Source organism: Argiope bruennichi, chromosome 6, assembly GCF_947563725.1.
Source record: "Argiope bruennichi chromosome 6, qqArgBrue1.1, whole genome shotgun sequence".
NCBI classification, from domain to species: domain Eukaryota; kingdom Metazoa; phylum Arthropoda; class Arachnida; order Araneae; family Araneidae; genus Argiope; species Argiope bruennichi.
This window is the reverse complement of record NC_079156.1, coordinates 134,815,396-134,836,797: the sequence shown is the minus strand read 5'-3', so window position 1 is coordinate 134,836,797 and position 21,402 is coordinate 134,815,396. Positions and strand designations below refer to the sequence as shown.

Here is a 21,402-nt window from a genome sequence, read left to right as displayed (position 1 = left end):
TAAGGTTCAGTTCCTTGAATCCAGTCTCGAGTTGAGATGAGCGAGTGTGATCTTTGACTTTCGCTAACACACGGTTCATCTACGCTGACTTCATCGACGCGACATTATAATCAAAACTGCTTAATTTATCTTCAATGACACTTGTTTCGTTCGTAAGATCATTAAGTTTCTATTAGGGAAATTATTCTAACCCTATTTGCATTTTGGGCTGAAATGACAAATACGCATTCGCACAACTTCATTAGACTGGACTTCTAATCAATGTACTTTGTATCTAACCCATTTCTCATCCCTAATCACTTCATTATTTTGGTATGTATTATTTTTCTGTAAGTATTCTTTTAGGTTCACAAACTGGTTGAACAGAATCTTAGTGTTAGTAATATCGATATTTCATATTCTGAACGATAAAAAAGGGGCACGTGTAGGACTAAATAGTAAAATACAGCGAAACTTTCATGTATACACAAGACTTATGACAACCCAAGTGATGAGACTCAATGATCTACTATCAAAAAACAATTTAAAGAAGAGAAAAGAGGAGAGAGTAAAAATAACACATCATACTATTATACTTCTAAAATTTACCGAAATACATTTGTTAACATTTTTTTCCACCTGTATGAACATTCAGTCCTATAATTTCCGTATTGAAAATTTCAAATAATATTTTTTACAAAAAAAAAAAAAAAAAAAAAAGTTGTTGCTTTAAATTGGTTGTTTTATTAGTTAAAATTTAAAGATAATTACTTAAACTCACCTAATGGTGTTTCTTTAAGCGTTTTTTTTTAAACGCTTAAGGAAGTTTTTTAGCAATCTAAAGCTTTTTTTAAAATTTTATCAATACATTTCAAATGCCATTTTTTATTTAAAAGGATGCTTAATTTGCTCTTATTCGGCAGCAAAATGCTATCGGAGGAATTTGATCTCAAATTGTTGTAGGACGGTACAGCGTTATAAGACGTTGCCTCTAGATTTCTTTTTAGCTTCCCTCACTCTCTATATGCTTTCAAATCGGAATGGAAATGACCAATGTTCTCTCAAGTAAAAAAAAAAAAAAAAAAACGTTTAAAAAAGTGAATAAAAATTAAAAGAATAATGTATTAAAAATAGTGATTTCTAAAATTTTAAATGTCATTTTTTTAAAAATGAAATGATTTCTTTATTTCACCTGTTGAAGAATATTTTTAAAAAATCGGATAACAATACACTTGCTGTTAATATTTTCACAACAGAATAGAATAATTTTACTAAAAATTCTAATTTACCATGTTTTAAGCCCCAAAAATCCGATTGGAATTATATTTACCTCGTATTTAGATTAAAACATTTTCTCTATAAACTGCTTCCCCTATCTGAAGTTATAAAAAAAGTTTCTGAATAGTAGTTTTTGAATTAAAAGTAGAAAAGAATCCGATTCTCAATAATGCATAGATTATAAAAAGTAAAATAAATAAATAAATAAAAGAAAGTACATTGCAGTAATATTAACGGAGTTAAAAATAAAAATTCTATAATCTTTTCATGCTTATTTTTTTTCTTTCCCGTTACATGATACATCTCCTATCAAAACGGTTCTTAAAAAAATCCACAGCAAAAAATGCTTAAAATTGCATGAGAACTCATAACGTTTTATATCAAAAATGTACAGGAAAAAAGAACAATAAAGATCGGAATAATTTTTACTTAATTTTTAAGCTCAAGACAAAGAAGTACAAAGTACAAGTGGGGGGGAGAGAAAATTTCAGAAATAAAACGATGGGAAGAATCCGCAATCTCACACAGCACTGCCTTTTCACTCATTTCTCTGTTCGAAAAACCGCTTTCCAATACAGTCAAATAAATTAGCTCCCCGCAACACAAAGGAAGACAGAAAAACGTTTTTTATCTTCCTTTTCTAAAAGAGCCCGCTTCCTCACTTTGATTTGTTTTCAAATAAAGCTTTTTGAAAACAAATTTGTCAAAAAAAGATCTATTTGACAGAAAAATTGTAAATGTTTTTACCGATACCCGCTGGACTAGAAAACCTGTTCCACTATACAAATAGTGCACTTAAGGAAGTGTTTCTTTGCTTTTCACGTCCGGGGTTAAAATCATTACACAACAATGCTCTCCTGACGATATCTGCCACAACGGTTCTTAATGACTTTTTATCTGGTCACTATTTCAAGATGAAGCATATCTGTCGAATCACACAATAAGTCGCTCCTCAGTTCAAGTTGAAGGACTTTTTTTTTTCTTCCTATATTAGATAGAATCTGCTTATAAAAGAGGCAAAAGGAAATAAATTTCTTTAATAGAAGTGCAATCATTTAAAAGATATCAACTTTACATGATTGATTTGTCGAGAGGACTACTAAAAGTTCGTAACACAGAATGTAAAATGCTAAGCGCAGTTAAGTACATATTATATGTCAAACTTAAAAATGAACTATCCCAATGGAAAACTGTGTCTTTGACACCTACTTCAGGTCATAAGATGTTGGCGATTTCTTTAGTTGTCTTTAGTGATATAAGACAAACGACAATGTTTATTTTCAAAATTTTTCTTTTTTTATACCCATTCCTATATCTTTCATTGTTTATATAAGTAACGTTACAAAAGCATTTTGTAAAACATTTGTCATACATTAACTTGTTTGAAAAAAAAGAAAACGAAACCGAATACAATTCCTTAATTTGTAATTTTCAATTGACAATTGTTCATACAAACGTTAAAAGTTAGATTTTTAGTAATATTAGATAAAATTAGATAATAATAATAAAATTAGATAAGATTAGATAAAATTAGATTTGTTCTTTCATTTAAGGAATAAGCAAATCGAAAAACTAAAATTCAATGAAGGAAATATTAGAAACGAATGTAGCAATTTCATCCAATATAATTGGTAAACACGTGTATTAATAAGGAAAAACCATTGTGCGTATATAGTCCTTTAACGGATATTATTTCAACAGTGATGGAATTAAATTTTTGGGCACACAAAGTAATATATTCTTTAAGTTGATTTTGATTTTGGGTGAAAAAGACCACATAATTTCTGCTCTTACGTTTCCACATTATTAGGTTGTTTACATACATATAGAAAAATATACAAAACTAAATTTTTTAAAAAAAATTTGTTTCAGAGAGATCTACAATATTCATTAAAATATCGAAATTACAATCAGAGGGTATTATAGGTAATTTGAGGCCTCAGGCAGTGCATTCTCTTTTAATAAAGCAGTCAATTTAGTTTCACATTTCAACACATTTTTAACATGTTAAGGATACATTTTATGTTCATCTTTTCTATTTCATTAATTTTGTGAAAATTAATTATTTTTTATTTATCTTTTGCACTGATAAATATTCAGGTTTGTATAGAACACTAATGAGGAAGAGGCGCTGTGATTATAAATATTCTAATAATTAAATAAACGTAATGAAATAAATAATAAATATAAAAGGAATCTGTGCAGTAATCTTAACATTGTTACGGAAACTCCACCACTAAGTCCGTAAAGTTCAGGTTTGCTTGTAATGGGTGTTTTGTAACACAATTAATAGGCCTCAATAACAAACAGCGACATTTATGAATACGAAGCCACGAATACACGGACAACAAATATACAGCCGAGACGTGCATAAGCAGCAGCACACTTAGTACAAACATCAGCCTACAAGTAGTAATCGGTAGTAAACAACAACCACAGCACACAAAGTGTCAGACAGCAGGAGGAGGGAATTCTAAGTAGTTATTCTCTAAGGTGTCTCCAAACGCCTGCAATTGTCTACTGTCTCCTCGCTTCAGCTCAACTGCAGATTCACTATTATATGACTGGCTACTCCACACACGACTCAATGATGCTTCAATACATGTCACCAAAACTCGGGGCACAGCCCGATTCACAATTGCTTGCGCTTTGCTGGATTTCGGCTTGTACAGCCGGCCTTTCCTAACGTCCGGAGCAGGACAGAGAAAGTTCTCAAACAAACAAGCAGAATCTATTGGTCTTATCGCCAAAATTCTTGAACAATCTAGCATCATTCCTTTTGTCGCCAAAGTTGCTAAGTTCGGCGCTAAGCCCTGGAGTCATTGATCCGACATCCGATCAGCATCCAATAGAGCTGATCATAAAACGGTCTTTCCTAAAATGGAACTAACTGTGCTGGGAAGCAACATTACAGATTCGTAACAATATAAATAAAAATAATTATGACTTTGTATGCATTTTCCATGTCCCTTCCTAAATAAATCGCTGATTTTAACCACATTTTGCACAGTTATTTATTGAGACAAGAGAAATAATACCATATGAACATTTACACTATCTTCAATTTGCAAATGTTAATTAATTATCTGAAAGTTCGCCGTTTTTCTGCAGTAACTTCGGAAAAAATAATCCGAAATGAAATATTTTAATATCGTCTTAAAATTCAAAACCATTTCAGTTTCATTACTGCAAAATATTTTTTTCAATTACTATTAGTATTTAAAAATTTAAATGCGTTAAAATTATCATCATTTTAACTGTTCTACCACTATTTTTTCAATTCATTTCTGCTTTATTGTAATACATATCCTTTAAGATGTCAACGAACGACAGTCACTGCAACATATTGAAAGAAAGGCTCTCCAACAGTAATGGGATAAGCCCCTGATGGAGCTAGGCGCCCCGACAACCCAACTCATACCAAGGTTTCATTGCAACAGTATTAATTTAAAAATGCTTAAAAGCAGAAATAAGTCATTGCCGCAACGAAGGCAAGAAATATTCATTTTTGTCAGCAAATGAAACAGCAGTTGCTTCAAGGTATGAGAAATTATCCAATATGTTCTTTTTTTCTCACAGAAATTCAGAGGAAATTACTACGAAAAAAAATGACACCATAATAAAACTAAAATTTACCTTGTCAATGATACCAATTTCATGTATTTATTCTTTCAATGATTGTTAATTCTTTAGAAAATTTATGACTGATTATGAAAGAAGTGGGAAATTTGCAGGAACTCAATTGCTGGAGAACATTAAGAAAATTATTTGTTACCACTATTTTTAAAATTTCTCTTTTATTTCAACACATATGTCTTGAAAAGAGTTCTGTATATTATTTTTTGTACAAAAGTAGTTTAAAGTACATTAAAAATATTATACGTGAGTTGATTTAAACCCAGTGCACTACCGAATATATGAATTAATACATAATAAAGTGTATAAAATTAATACTGAAACACTTAATAATAATATTGTCCTAATATTTTATGATTCATAGAATTTGTATTTTTAAGAGACATTTATTTGGTAACTAAGGAAATAAAGTCTTTTGATCAATCTACTTATACCCCCCCCCCTCTCAGCTTAGTGGCCCTAGGCAGTTGCTTGATCAACCTAGTTGCCTATTACCTATCCACTGATTACAGTGTTTCTCTACTAAAATGACCAAAAGTCTTTTTTTAACCAGTATAGTACTGGCATTCAACTGTTTGTCTATATTCGAAGTAGTCTCAAATTTGAATTTAATGTCATGGATTGCCCTTTCCAGTTTTTGGATGATACATTTAATCTTTAAAACAACTAATTTCGTCTTTTTAACGATTTCTCCCGAATTTTTACCATTAGGATTATCATATCATAAACAGCATAGATGATTAAGATTGAAGGGAAAATAATAAAAGTGATAGAAAATATTTTCTTATTCTAAACTATTTTCTGGAGAAATTATTCCTCATAATTAACTATCTTAATATTTCTGAATTTATTTTTTTAATTATTAACTTTTTGTATTTCACTCAGATTGGCCAATTATCATATAAGAATGATAATCAGAAAATCTGGTCTTTATATTTGCCTTCTACCCCTGTATACATAAGGGGTGGGTATTAAGTCGATTGAGATCAACCGGTGGACCACCGCGACATTTTGGGACGACCCTTTTTACTAAGACCTAAGACGCGCTACGAAACATTTATGGAACATTGTATTCTCTCTATCCCTTGAGCAAAACGAAGTTTATCTCCTTCAGAATGACAAAATTTTAAAAAAGTTGCATATTATTTAACATCGTTCTTTAGTTCTACCTACAAGTGTGAATCTGCATTTTCAACGATGATCATAGACAACATATCGTCCCTCTTTCACAGACGACAATTTAGTATCCAGGGCAAGATGAGCAATTAATAATTTTATACCGGGATATTGGCGGACAGTATATAGCGGAAGTCTTCTACCAACTATAACTATGAGAACTAACTATAGATGAAAATGATTTATTTTCTAATGCATTTTGAATTTTTTTGATATTAAATGCATTATTTGATATTATTATATTTGTGACTATTCTTATTATGTTTGGAGTCATGAAAGTAAGTACATATTCCGTACTTATTATTAAGTTATAATAAATATTATAGACATACGCCACTGGATGGACCGCAATACCTTGGAAAAATGACAAATAGTCCGTTGTCTGGAAAAGTCTGCCCACCCCTGGTATACAAAAAAGGCTATTATGACCTCAGATGCTTAAAAGGGCAATATTGCACCGCAGGGTAACTCCGTCGGATCATGAAAGGATGGATGGCACTCAGGTAGAGAGATTACAGCAGGACAGAAAGATCTTTGCGACAGAAAGCCGGGTGAATGTCCCCAGGCCCGGACGATCCCACCCGGGCCCATTACAGGCTCTACTGCCCCCAATTGACGTCCAGGCAAGCGAGACGGTTCTTAGAAGGGCCGGCTTCCCTTTTCAGCGTGACTCAGCCGGAATGCGATAACCAAGGTGTTCCGTTGACGTCGCTGAAAGGGCTTATGAGCTGCGATGCAGACGGAAAATGTGGGTGGATCATAAATTTCCTCTCATCTTTTCAACCAGGGCAGCAGAATTGGTTTGTGTGACAAAATAAAGTAAGCGTTCAACAGACGACTGTAGTTAAGAGTTATTCATCCATTTCACTTCTCTGCTATAGCACAACCACCGGTAGACAGATGTCTATCAGTGGTTGTGGCTATAGTCAACGAGGTAACAGAACATTACCATTATATCTTTTTAGAAGCAACCTTAATATTTTAATAGATGCAAACGATGATGATTCAAGCTCATGAAAAATACCTCAAATGCACTGCGACACCCATTTAATTTTGAAATCCACTGCTCCTTCCTTAGGGAAAAAAATTATAAAAACGTCAAATCTTAGGATATGGCAATGTGCTGTTTGAAGGAACAAACAATTAGGATATCATAAGTACGGATAAGTATTATAATAAGTGAAACGGGTAATTATACTGTTTGGAAACAGGAATTTATTAAATATTTTCTGGAGTTAAAATTCATTTCGTGGAGCTACCATTTTGACGTACTATTAAGACTTCTAACATGCTCACAAAGGTCTCTCGCGCAAATGTTCGTTTGTTTTCATTGCTTTCGTCGTGGAGCCGGAATTACTACGTGGAGATTGATGGAAATAGGAATGGATGCCATAAAACAGAAATAGAAAAAACCCACTTTAGTTCATTGTTTCCTTATTACGACATTTTGTCTAGGTCCTCTTGATAAATATTCATTTTAGTGTTTAAAAAAAGACTGCTTATAGTATCACAGATATTCGATACTGTGTCTCCAACTCAAAACTTCCAAAATATCGATCGTCCTATCTAGTCATCCTTGGCGATTAATTCCTGGCATGAAGTATCCGAAAATCGAATTATCGTTTTAGAAGCGATTTTTCAATCGATTCCAATCAAAATTTGACACAGAATTAAAGAAGTCGCAAAATTACTTACGGAATTTGATAGATTTACGTCTTTGCGTTTTATGAGTAGAGCATTTACATGCTCCTGAAAGTGCAGAACAGCAGACCTTCAACCCTCTGTTGGATTTCGCTCAAAATTTAATAGGCTTCCCCATTATATATATTAGAACTTTGAACAGAGTTTTATCACTCTAGCTCTCTTTGTTTTATAGTTATCGTTTTATCGTATATGCGAACAGTCGAACAGGCAGACTTTCTCTTAATAAATTTTGTTCAAAATTTGACATAAATTCTTGATTTCGCTCCAAAGACCATATACCAAATTTCACACGTCTAGCTCAAAGCATTTTCAAGTTTGTTACAGACACACAGACATTTTCCAAAAATGTGTTTATCAAACTCTGAGATTCGTCAAAATCTCGAGATCAATTTTTTTGACAATTACGAGACTGTCTCTATACTTCGTTTACAAAAAAGTGAAAAAAAAAGAACTAAAGTCAAACTATTTAAATAACATTGTTCTAATGTCTGTCACCATATGAATATTAAAATATAAAGAAGGATTCGTGAATATTAACGTTACACATAAGAGATTTAATGGAAAATAAACAAATCCGATATTCCTAGTGAATGGTCGCCGAAGGCGGCCAGTCTAAAATAACATAATATATTCAACAAAGTAAAAAAAAAATTGCTGCATATTTTGTGATAAAAATTCAAGAAAGGTGTATATATGACTCTTCAAGAAGGGTTGTTCAAATAAAATTAACGCAATAAACATTTAATAACAATTAATACTTTAATATAATTAATGAAATAGTAATCCGTTCATTGAAAGTATTTTTTATACTTTCAATAGTAATTAATAATATATTAATAAATAATAATAATATTAATAAATTAATCATGGCAAAATTATTCTGAAATCTTATTAAAAAGTAAACACAATCTTACTAAAAGTAGACATTTTAATGTACGGCTGAAGGAAGTCGAGCAATATTCGACAGTAGCTCTTCTCGTTATAGCAACATTTCAAAGTGGTCCCATGAACAACGCACAGAGGAGTGAATGAAACTGTAATCCGTTAATTAAAATCAATACTATTGAAAGTATTTTTTATAATGACACAAAATATTAATAAATTAATCATGTCAAAATAATTATGAAATCTTATTAAAAAGTACACATTTTATTATAAGTAGGCATTTTAATGACGGCTAAAGGAAGTAATTTTTTGACACTTCGAAAAAATATTCGACAGTACGCCATTCTCGTTATAACCGCATTTAGGAGCGATCCCTTGAACGAGGTTTCATCAACATGTTTAAGTTTTATTAAAAAACCTTTCATCACCCGTACTTAAAATATACGTTACTTGCATGGTGCCATCTCATAAGTGGGAAAACATGCCCGATGTCATTCATTCATCCTTTGGCTTGCAATAATAACCCGATTTGACGATCATCATGCGCTCTGGAGCGTGAGAATTCGGAATCAAAAACAGAATTTACCCACAATTCTTGACAGAAAAAAAAGGTTGATTCAGTTGTTATCGAGGAGGGAAGGAAAAAAAACTGAATAAATCTATCCCAATCGCTGCTCAACGTTGCGAGTTATTTATTGATTTAGGATTCTAAATATCTGTTGATAGCATGCAAAGTCTAGTCAAAGAGCTTTTATTTTTAACTCTTTCGTGCCTATTTACGTGATTATTCCTAAGAGGGTATTAAATAATTTTGTGGTGATTCTTCGTACAATGGCGATGGTGCGTGTGAAAGCCGAGTCATATCCTACCTCTTGCACGATTTTTTAAAATTATTTTTTATCACACTCATTTTTAATCTCGATGTTGTGAAATTTTCAAGATGGATTTGGGGTCCATGTTTCCATTTTCATTTAATTTAGAGATGAGCATTTTCAACGAAAAGTATATTAATGTAAGTCTAATAAGTTTTTAAGTCTTTTAATATGATAAAATTTGCAGGATAGCATAATATAGATATAGACAGGGTGGCCATAAAATAACTTTCCTAGTCTGACGGCATCTGCAGCTGAAACGAATGAACGAAATGAAACCGCATTTCAAAAACGGACTATGGTTAAGAATGGGAAGATGAATTCAGCAGGGGAAAAAAAAAAAAATTAAGCCCAAAAGTTGCCGATAGGGGAAATACTGGCGCTGTGGGAGTACAGTTATGGATTAATTCACGAAACTCATAGAAAATGATCTTTTATTCATCAACATTAGGATCTCTTTGACGCCATGCAATATTTTCAATATGCTGACCTTCCCTGTGTACATTATTGCATGCGGTGTATGATGTTCTCCACTGTTGCGTTTAAACTGTCGGTTTCGATGTTCACAACAGCCCGTCTTATGCTCTGTTTCTAGATATGCAGGTTTGCCTAAGAGCAGCAGCGGCATTACACTATCTAGCGTAGAACAGTTTTACTAATAAAGCGTGCTGAGGTAAGGTAGGGCCCATATTAAGCACACATCAACAATCAAACACGAACAACAGCTAAGAACTCCTCAACAGTCAAGAACGAATTGTTAACAGGTCGTTTGCTCTTCCTTTTTTTTTTTTTTTTTTTTTTACAAGGAATGAATGGCCCTGCTTTCATGCGCGCACTAGGAATTTTGTATAATCCATCAAGATATGCAAATTTCTCGTTTGTACGTGACATCAACGCCAATAATTCCCCTGTAGGCAACTTTTGATATTATTATTATTTTTTTTTTTTCCTACAGACTTTATTTTCCCATGCCTTCCACAGTTTGTATAGGAAATGTGGTTTCATTTCGTTCACTCGTTTCAGCTGCAGATGCCGCCAAACAGAGAAAGTTATTTTATGGCCACCCTGTATGTAAACTGCACGATACATAAATATCAACATCATTGCATGAAGAAAAAAAGGGGATGGAACAGACACCTGTGAAGGAGAGGGAGACATATTATTAAAAATAGTTTCTATTAGCCAGATGTGCAGAATTTTTCTTGTAAACTGTGAGACATCAAAATTATTATGCACACAATGCAATGGCTGATGCAATCAAACCGATTACTTTATCACGATATGAAGGTCCAGATTTGAGGCCCGAAAGAGAGTTTTCATTTAACCTGAAAACTAATTTTTTAATTAATTTTTTTTTATAACTTCAAATGTGTTCTTGATAAGGTATTGCTTTAAAAATAGTTCCAATAACTAAGGGGTTAACTTTATATGTTGAAAAACACAGTAATTTTATTCGCCTTAAGTGTACATGCACTTTTTTAAATATAATTTAGAAACTTAGTAAAACAATTTCAATGATTTTTTCTTTTCCTTCTGGGCGCCACCACTAAAGGAAGTGAGAAAAAATCCACCAGTGCGTGAATGAAAAATTTTTGAAAAGCAGAATTTCACTTCTTGGTGGCTATAAGAATGCCGAGATATCATATTACCTTCACTTTGATGAAGAGATGTACCTCTTGTGAATGGAATTGGGCGGTGGCAGTTGTTAGTCTTTAAAAATCCAGTTTCAGTTCCTATGTCAATGTTCAATGACAATCTTTCAATCAAAAATCGTATGCTAAATCAAATAGGAACAATTCTTTTGTGAACATCTTCCCCTTAAATATTAATAGTATAGAATTTCAGATGAGCACATGTTAACTGTGATTGTTCAACTTGTAAATTAGCAACATACAACAGTCCGATCAAGAGTTGAATGGCGCTAGGTTGGAGGAAAATATGAAAGCCCGATTTCTTACGTGATCGTAATGTTCACGTATTTTTGCGTACTAACCCTTCTTTCATGACTTTTTTTTGGGGGGGAGATTAAATCAGGGTGATATAATTCATGCTCTAGATTAAAGGGGAAAATGCTTAAAGAATCCTAGTCTAAATATATAAAATAATTTTTTAAAAACCCAGTATGATGGAAATAGCCATCAGCATGCAAATTTACATGTTAAACTCAGTACAAAATCTTCGATGTCCCTCTCTTCTAAATTTCTCCACTCATTATCGCTTTTGTTGGCAAAAAAAAAAAAAAAATCTCAAATTAGTTATCAAAAATATTCAAGAAATCGCACGTTTCTTCCAGTCACAACAAACAGCAAAGACATGTTCAAACCCGCTATAATGATTGTGACATTTGATTTTTTTTTTTTTTTGACAGCTACGTTCTTTATTATGTAATAGACGTGAAAAAAGTTGCCATCAACAACCAAGTTACAGTACACATGTTTTGAGTACAACTTTTTGTTCACTAAATGTTATGATGGAAATTTGCATCATCATGCAAAGAAGAGTTAAAAACAAAACTAAGGTATTAAGTGGTTTTTTTCTTCTTATTAACTATCCAGTTTCCACTCAGTCAGCGATGTGTTAATATGTCAGAAACATTCATAATGAGTTGGATTTTATTTAATTTTCTATCTATTTAAAAGAAATGAAAAAAAAAAAATCTTTAACCGCAGAATAAATAAATACGAAGCAAGCAAAAAAATACATTGAAGTTTCAAGTTTGATAGAATGTAAATTTTTCACTCACCAGGTGAATAAAACAGCGTTGCGGCAAAATATTTCCTTCAATGAGCCAATTATTTCGAGCAGTTTTACAATGTCTTCTTATCTGTGGGGAAAAAATCCAAGTATTTTAATACAAAAGTAAAATTACATTTGCAACTGATATTTACAGACAATAAAAATATGAATAAAAGCAATAAATCGTTTTCGAAATCGCATTAGCAAATCAGCGTTGCAAAATCAGCAATAAAGATGATTTTTTGCAGCTTCGTCGGGTCTCTTTTGCTTTCCCCTCATTGTGATCTGAAACCTTACAAAACTTACCGCAGATATTTGATATCTTTCCTCTTTGGTAAAAAACGAGAGGTAAAAGAAAGAAAAAAGAAAAATCCCGCAAAAAGTATTTCAACTTGCAATGGAACTCCTAGAACACTTTTTTGAAGTATCAGGAAAAAAGAAAGGGAACTAAAGCAAATAATTTTATTTCCCACAAGATCACTTATCGGAATTGCTTGTAGCAACCATTTCAGCTAAGTAAAGTATTATTATAAGATGTTTACTTTTGTGTTTAAACAACAAAATGGCTTTTAAGGGACCGGTGGATGAGAACATTAAACAAAGTCTTCATTTTAGTAAATTCCCAAGAGTTTAATCAATGAAATGAACTCGCAGTTCACACATTGAGTTTGTCTAAAAAGGAATCTAACTAAGAGACCGTTCAAAGGGGAAATGATTCGTGTCTTTCTATGTATAAAAGAAAACATAAATTCAATTCAATATTTTTTTTCAGTTTTTTTAAAAAATAATTATTTTAAAAAGGATGCTCTTACGAAAAGAAGCAAAATTCTAAATACTTAATAAAAATTTCACAGTCAATATTTTAACCAGTTAAAACCATTATTAAAGATTTTGATTAGAATGTTGCACATATGTAGGAAATGCTATGTCTCATTATAATATATGTATAAGCTAAATGGCTCTTTTCAGCTAATGCGACAGTAGTACAGTACCCGAATCGCGACTTTCCAGCTTGCGTACTATCCGGCGTAGTTTTCTTCTATTGTAATTAAATAAGGAAGGCAAGGTGACATTGACACGACATTAAAAGTAAGCGTCTGCTACGATCTTTCTATGTGTCGTGTGCAAAATACAAGTTGTGACAGGAAAAGAGCAGCGTTCTGCTCGTTGTTCATTGTTTTGTCAGCGTGTAACGAACCTCAACTGTTGCCACTAATCCTGATTATAATTGCATAGTACATACAGTATTCGTAAATTGTTTTGGGATATGCCTAATGTTTTTTTTAAGTGTACGACAGTGATGACTTCATAATGAGTAATAAACGAAAAAAAGTCTTAGTGACAATGAATTCATAGAACTCCGGTCTATCCTGAATTTTTGTTATCTGGTCTACCTTTCTACCACATTATGATGGATATCCGGGAGTGTACAGTATTTATATTCCTGATTAAATCTTAATTTGATGCTTTTATCATTTCTGTAAAAACAAATTAATCTGGTCTTCAAATTAGAATATTAAATATCTTCCGTCTACTCTAAATATGAAAAACCAACTGCAAGAAATCACAACAAATTATTATTTTTTATTATCTCGTCTGCCGTCTTGGAATCTAACTGCTATCATTCATGGAATATTTATAATAAAATAATTAAAAAAATAAAATCACAAGTTTTGTTTTCTCCTCCTCATTATTTTAATTTGAAAAAATAAAATCAGAAGTCAATTAGATGAGAATTTAGGAAAATTGTTCATCCCCCCCCCCCCCACTGAAATAAGGCAACGGATTTTCTTCTTCAAGAAAAGCCAGTCATTAAGCATTTTGTTCAAGTGTGATTGCATTTCAAACCATCTTATAGAGCAACACAATATAAATCGGCATAACTTAGAATAATTCAGAAAGTAAATACGATGCGCAGACTTACATGTTTATTTTAACAAGAAGACTAAATTTTCATTCATAAGAATTTTGATTAAAATTTATAAATTTTTATAGTATCTTATTTTTTACTAAGTTTTAGATATTTCATTTTTAGTTATATTAACGTCCTGTTTTTAAAGCAACACTAGGGCTATTTTGGACGAAACCCATAAAATATTGAAAATTCTAGAATAAAAATGTAACAAAATAGCCTAAGTGTAATAATGGAAATATTAGTGCTAAAAGTTTTAACTAGCACCAAATAAAATTTGTTTCATTATGCAAATAAAATATAGTAGAAATAGCGTCTTAACCACTTATTTTACATCAATGCAAGAATACTCATACGATTTTTTTCATTAAAAGTTACAGCAATATCTATTACAATAGGAAAGAAATCTAACAGAATTTAAATATGCACGTGCAGCAGCATTTAATTCTTTTCATTTTATTGACTCATCGAATGACTCATGTTGAACAATAAAATCCAAGTATGCTGAATGCATTAAAATAGAAAAAACAATGACATACACAAAATTAGTAAACTATAAAAGAATAGACATCCTTTTCATCACAATGGGAAATAATAAAAAAATTTTAGTAAATGTCGAAGCCAATTTTTAAATAATGAAAGGATTTATTCCTTCTATAAAAATGAAGCACAGTTGATAAAAATAAAAATCTCTTCTGTCTACTTTTCCTAAATAAGAGATTTAAAGTCAGTTCTATTCGCTCGAAGAAAATATTACACCGTGAGAGATGAATTTCATAATAATTTGTTCTTAAAACACATTTTTAAACGTATATTAAAACGTATTTTTTTAAAAAATTTCAATTTTCAAGTCTTTTATTTAATACTCATTACTATATACTGGAATACTGTTATATATTGAATATATAAACCAAATTTTCGGCTACTGTTCATTTTTGTATCTTCAAACGACCACTTTTCGATAATTCTATCCCACTAAAGGGTGAGATGAGAAAAGATGTGCATATTTCCGTAATTTACTTTATATTATATATATATATATATATATATATATATATATATATATATATAACCATCTCCTCCTTTTATCTTTCCTCTCATCCATATTTTCTCATTTTTATATGCTCATCCTAACGAATGCGCAAAAGTGCCGAGGGCTTTAGAATCCGTTGACAAACAATAGATGGTGCCATTTTACAAAAGATCTAAATTTGATTAAATAAATCGATTAAATCCTAATTAAGTCATGAAAGTATTAAAAATGTTTTCTGAACCAGAATACCAGTAAAAAAAATTCTAGAGATCAGGAAGTGAATGAAAAATCGATTACGAAATTTCATTTTCACAAACATAAAAGTCAAATTATTAGAAAAAGCTGTGAAAGATTTAACAAAAAAAATTTAATGTAAGAATTAATGAAAGAATCTATCATTTCAATGAAAGAAAAAAATTCAGCGCTAACCAAAAAAAAAAAAAAAAAACATACCTATTTTTTGAAACAAATGATTTGAAATCTTTTTTTTTTTTCGTTAGAAAAATCTGCAATGCGTGATGAATTAAAAGAGAAGCGGATAGTGAGAGAACGATCGTACAATATTATGGGACTTAGAAAAAAATTGTAGGGGTAAATATATGCCAGGCCGCTCTAATCGATGACATCTTTGATCACTCTACTTTGATATAAGATAAAGTATTAAGGACAGGGTCATTGTTTATTTCGTGAAACGTGATTGCTATTTGCATTACGCTTAAAGTATGCGCAGATTTCTTTTCAAAAACGCGCTAATTATTCAAAATACGTTTTTAAATTCGAATGATCGCGAATTCATCAGGTGAAGATCACAGGGAGGAACGTGAAAATGAACAGAATCCAAATATCACACAATATCATGATATTTTTGGAAGAAATTTTAAAAGCAATTCAAAGTTATATCTGCATCAAAGAAAATAAATACAGAGTCTCGCAAGCAAAACAGAATTTAGTGTACCCTAATTGTTCAGTTTTTTTTTTTTGTTTTTTTTTGATTTTAGTAAACAGGATGATTTCTAAAGTCCTGTGGTACATTTCTTACAATCTTCTATCTTTCTACAGTACACTCCCGATCATCCGCGGAATTGGGTGGCGCGGCCTCCGCGGATAACCCGAAAAAAGCTAAAAACGGGTATAGCAAAAGAGAAAACAGTCATTCCAACTTTGAAAAATCTTTTTATGTGCAATAAAACGTAAAATAAACAGCAGGAAATGTTTAACTAACGCTTAATATTTTAGTATGTCACTCAAAGCTAACCTAAAATGCATTTTGTTACTGAAAACAGAAAAGTGCTTTGTACTTACGAGAGGCGTCAAGGATACACAGAAAAATGAACACATATGTACTGTTTTAATACTGTAATGTACTATGTAATTACAAAAGCATAACTTTAAAACTACACCTTTTTGAAGAAATCAGTTATTTGTGTTTGCTTCTTGCTTTGGAAGCATTTTCTCTTTGCTTGGAAGCAAAAAAAAAAAAAAAAAAAACTTAGTGCGGCAGGCGCGGATAATCGGGGGTCTACTGTATTTTCAAATGCGAAAAAAAAAAAAAAAAACTCCCCTTAACTAGAATGCTCATTTATATTTTCTATTTCTTACTAAGCAACAGGATGAATATTACTCGTTTTCTCCAGTTAAATCTGAGCACGCGCAGAAAAACTCATTCCAGCTCGGGAAAGTGCGATCTTTCTCTTATTATCCGATTTTAATTAAAAGAAAGGCAGAGTCAATTCTCACTAAGAACTCGACATACTTCGAGAAGATCTCCTACCTCATCCTTCTTTTGAAAAGATGTTTATCTATGCGATCTCCTTTGTAAGCTTTGAGAGAATGAAGAGCGATTTTCCCATTTAAAAGCAGATTTGAAAGATAGATAACGACTTTGGGTTGCTCGCAGAGTGCCAAACTCGAGCTAGCCGAGCTTAAAGGCTCACTACTTATTTAGATGAGTGTAAAGACAGAAGCAACTGGAATTAAGAAAGGAACAACCTTGTAATAATATTTTTAGAAGTCCATAGTTCTAGGTTTCGGCAAAAATTTGTTAATTATTTTAAAATAAAAAAATGAATCGAGCAAATACTTTATATTAGATTTTAGCTTAACGTATCAATAACAATTCAAAAGTAATATATTAGAAAAACAAACACATTATTTATGTACTGGTTGTTCTCGAACTCATAAAAATGAATTAGTAAACCAAAATCGCAAGGAGTTGAAAGCACATAGAAAGCTAAATAATATCTACCATGGTATAAACAGTAACTGGCAGAAAAAGGGACTATTATCCGTCCAATTAGATTTCATATTACAAGGGGAGTGATAACAATAACCAGAGTATATGTCTTGTGTCAAAAGCTTCATGTATCCCTATATCAAGACATCTAATGGATTAAAACCTAGTAGCTTAGGATTCCCGGTTTCGTTTGAAAGCAATAATTATCATTGCAGTTACAGCAATTGGAGCTATTGTGATTCTGATGTTATGAATGAAATGAGGAAATAATAGAATCGCAGGAAGTAAGAGCAACTTCCAATGATATCAAGATGACGGTAACATTTTTTTCACCATGCCTGTTTCCAGATTTTAAAAAAAATACATGAATTCATTAAAAAATATTTGGACAAAAAATCCACCGACTAATTTATAATATTTGTTTATTATTTACTATCATAAATTTCAATTTCGAACAAATTAAAAAAAAAAAGGAAAAAAATCAAAATTATTTATAAAATTTTAAAAAATAACTATGATTAAAGCCTCTGATTAAAAACATGCAATACGATTGTATTTTTCAACATTCATTTTAGTTGGATTGGCTCGGTTTTTTGGCACAAGAGCTATAGATTTGGTCATACTGCGTTAGACTAAATACATTTTAGAAAGGTAATCTTTGTATACAAATTATTACAATAATCCAATGTCTCCTTTTGTTTATCTCATGCCGAGAGTGATCAGATAAACAAAAGTAGAAATTAAATACATCTAGAGAACTTACAGGTTACTTAGAGGACAGGTTTCCACCCTTATTTAGTTTCAAATATACTCCATTATCTTCGTAAACAAACGGGAGAGGTCTTAAAAATGCTTTCTGCAATAAAGGATTTATCCCGCATAAAAATATGTACCTTGGATAAAGCTGTGAATACCTTGCTTGGTACTGACGAACTTAGCTAACGAAATATAGATCTTTGATGAGAATTTAACATTTTTATAGAAATTATTATGCGAATATGTATTTTAGACGCCTTTTTTCTGATCAACTGAAAATAAAATGTGACTTGGAATGACAGATGTAAAAAGATCGCATGCTGAATTTCATTGCGTTTACATGCATGCAGACTGAAGGGCAACCCACAGAGTTCAAATGGTTTAAAATTTGACAAGAATCTATGCTTTAGATGTGTACTAAATTTTATCTGTCTAGCTCTCCACGTTTTGAAGTGACCGAATTCATTTGCATTGGAATAACCCGACAGACAGATGTCCTTTGAATAGATCTCATTTAAAATTTAACAGAAATCTACACATTGGGTCTAAAATTCACATGCCAAATTTCATCCATCCAACTGAAATTCTTTTTCCGTTACTGTGTTCGCAGACAGAGCAACAAACACAAGACATAATTCCAAAAATCTATTTTTTGAACTCGGGCCGATCTGAAATATGGAGATTCGTCAAAATATGGAATTCGAATTGTTTGACAATTACATACTTTCTCTATCCTTCGTATACGAGAAAGCAATAAAAATGAGAAAATTCACATCATTTAAACAAACAAAAATGACTCTACCACTGGCGCAATGCAATAAAACATTGTCGTGTGCCTTGACACAAGTGATGACACTTTTCCTGGAAACACAAGTTTATTATGGATGGATTAGATGATCAATGGCTATTTGCATATGTACAAATATATTCTAGTTTACTAGGAGTCCTCATCGGAGTTCCTACAAACGCACACTCTTACCGGTGTCAGCCACCACCTTCCTCGCAACCCTTCCTCTCTCTTCACTTCGTCTCCTTTTAGCCGTAAGGCCGGAACAGCTACGTGGAGGTTAGAGGCATGACAAACACGTTTAAAATAAAAACAATATTTAAAATATGAACAATAAATTATAAATGACAAAAAAAAAGAAACGAAATATCTTGCTATCATAAAATTTAAACAATAAGACACCAGATCCCATCGTACATAGTCATTGTTTCTTGATGGCAACATTCAGAAATGACATACAATGATTTGAGAGCAGGATTAGTGAGTGCCAGAAACAGCCGCTGGGATGAGACAAATTGTACTTCTAAGTATGCTAATGCACAGACACATAACTAATGACTAATAGCATGAGACTAATAGACTGCTATCTCATTTAGTAATCTGTAGATGCTTCAGGCACTAAGGAGACAAAATATTGGTGCTTTCATAAAGCTTACTTTGTCAGATTTGATAGATTAGATTTTTTTCCCTTAGGAAGTCTCATCTCATCTTTTAATTTTTTGACCAGATATCACATTCACTTTGAATTAGCGAAGAAAGCTAATATTGAAAATTGGTTTGCTAAAAGACAGTGCAAGTTGGAACTGAGAACAGATATAGAGAATATTTAAACTATTGAAGCAGGGAAAAATCGTTATGCCTTAGAAAATGTCAGAAATAGATAAATCAGCGTTTATTTCAATGTTGTTGCATTTAAAATCGAGCAAAATGACAGGAAACTTAAATGCAACATTTTCATTTAATTCAAAAAAGCATATTTTGATATTTATTCAATTGTAATGCCAATGAGTGCCATAAACATAAACCGAGGGCATTTACATCGTTCAAACGAAAAAAAGTAATTCTTCCTAAAGTGCCATAAAAAAATACTCTGAAATCTAAAACTACAAACTGTATGATGACAAAAAAAAAAAAAAAAAAAAACGTCGATTTTATTATTTAAACCATGAGAAAATAAAAAAAAAAAGGGGGGGAGACAAAAAATAAAGAAAAGAAAACTTAACATACGTTGCATTGGATGGTAGAAAAAAAATGACTTGCATTGGCTGGCAGAAAAACATTCAAACAATCAACTGAAACATAAATAAAATAAAAATTAAACATGCATTTAAATGGGAAATGAAAAAAAAAAAAAAAATTAATTCCTGAGGTTTATCATATAACTACATGATGGGAAAAAAAAAAAAAGAAAGTAACCATAAAAATAAATAGGGAAGAGGGAAAGAAAAAAATTCCAAAAATATAAGCGAACTTCACCCATTGGGAACGCGCTACTTAACGCTCTCTGGACCAGTTAACAAGAAAAAAAGAGGAAGGACGGAAAAAAAGGAATAAATAGAGTAGCAAGAATAAGAGAAGGGGTTCAAAAAGGGATTCCAGACGCCGAGGAGCAAATTCCACCCCGTTTACCGATGGAAATTCTGCACGTATCGAATAACGGGCCATGTGCGATCTCTCAGCACCGCGCCAGAAACTCAAGAAGTCACAGTCGATATCTGTCATCATTATGGCGACAAGAATTCCCGATGTACCCCCGCGGCAGCAGATGGACCCGCCGATAAATCAACTCGCGAAGTGCGAAAGAAGTGCCATAAATTCATTCCCGCAAATGGTCACGACAGTCGCATTCTTCCGGAGACTCAGAAAGGGTGGGATTTTGAGTAATAAATGTACAGAGTGAACTGTACTTGCCTTTGTACGATTGGGTTTTATGTTCCTGTGATACAAACTGTGTGGGTCGGTGAACACGAAATAACTTCTAAAGATAAGTAGTGGGAGTTTCCAGAATGTCTTCATGGGCAATTTGGTCCCATAAAAAAATGAGATGAAATTTTAAATATTCGCATCCCATTATTGCAAAAAGCTACTCATAACAAAGTCACGACAAGAATCTTGGCGTGACTTTGACATAATATTGGCTTAATTTTGAATATTAGTATGTCCCGTTTAAGGCAAGATTGAAATTATACATTTTTTTGGGATAAAATATGGAAGTTAAATAATGAGAATTGTTAAGAGATTCTCCTCTCAGTGAAACATAAACGTGGAAATATTTCTCGAAAGTTCTGCTGAAACGTAACATCTCCTGGTTCACCTTCACTAATAATAAAAAAGAACGTGCATTCACGTTCTTATGGATAAGCTGAAACTCTGCAGAGCTGTTTTTGGAATTTTAATTAAAAATAAAGCAAGATT

At 32.0% G+C, this 21,402-nt stretch overlaps 1 protein-coding gene across 1 annotated transcript in view; it reads right to left on the bottom strand.

The window, feature by feature from the left end:
* The window catches only part of LOC129971537 (neurotactin-like), a 115,333-nt gene that overhangs the window by 60,889 nt on the left and 33,042 nt on the right, over positions 1 to 21,402 (bottom strand). The window contains exon 2 of the mRNA XM_056085405.1: positions 12,274 to 12,354. The gene's annotated coding sequence lies outside the window, so the exon portion shown is untranslated. The remainder of the gene's footprint in view (positions 1 to 12,273; positions 12,355 to 21,402) is intronic.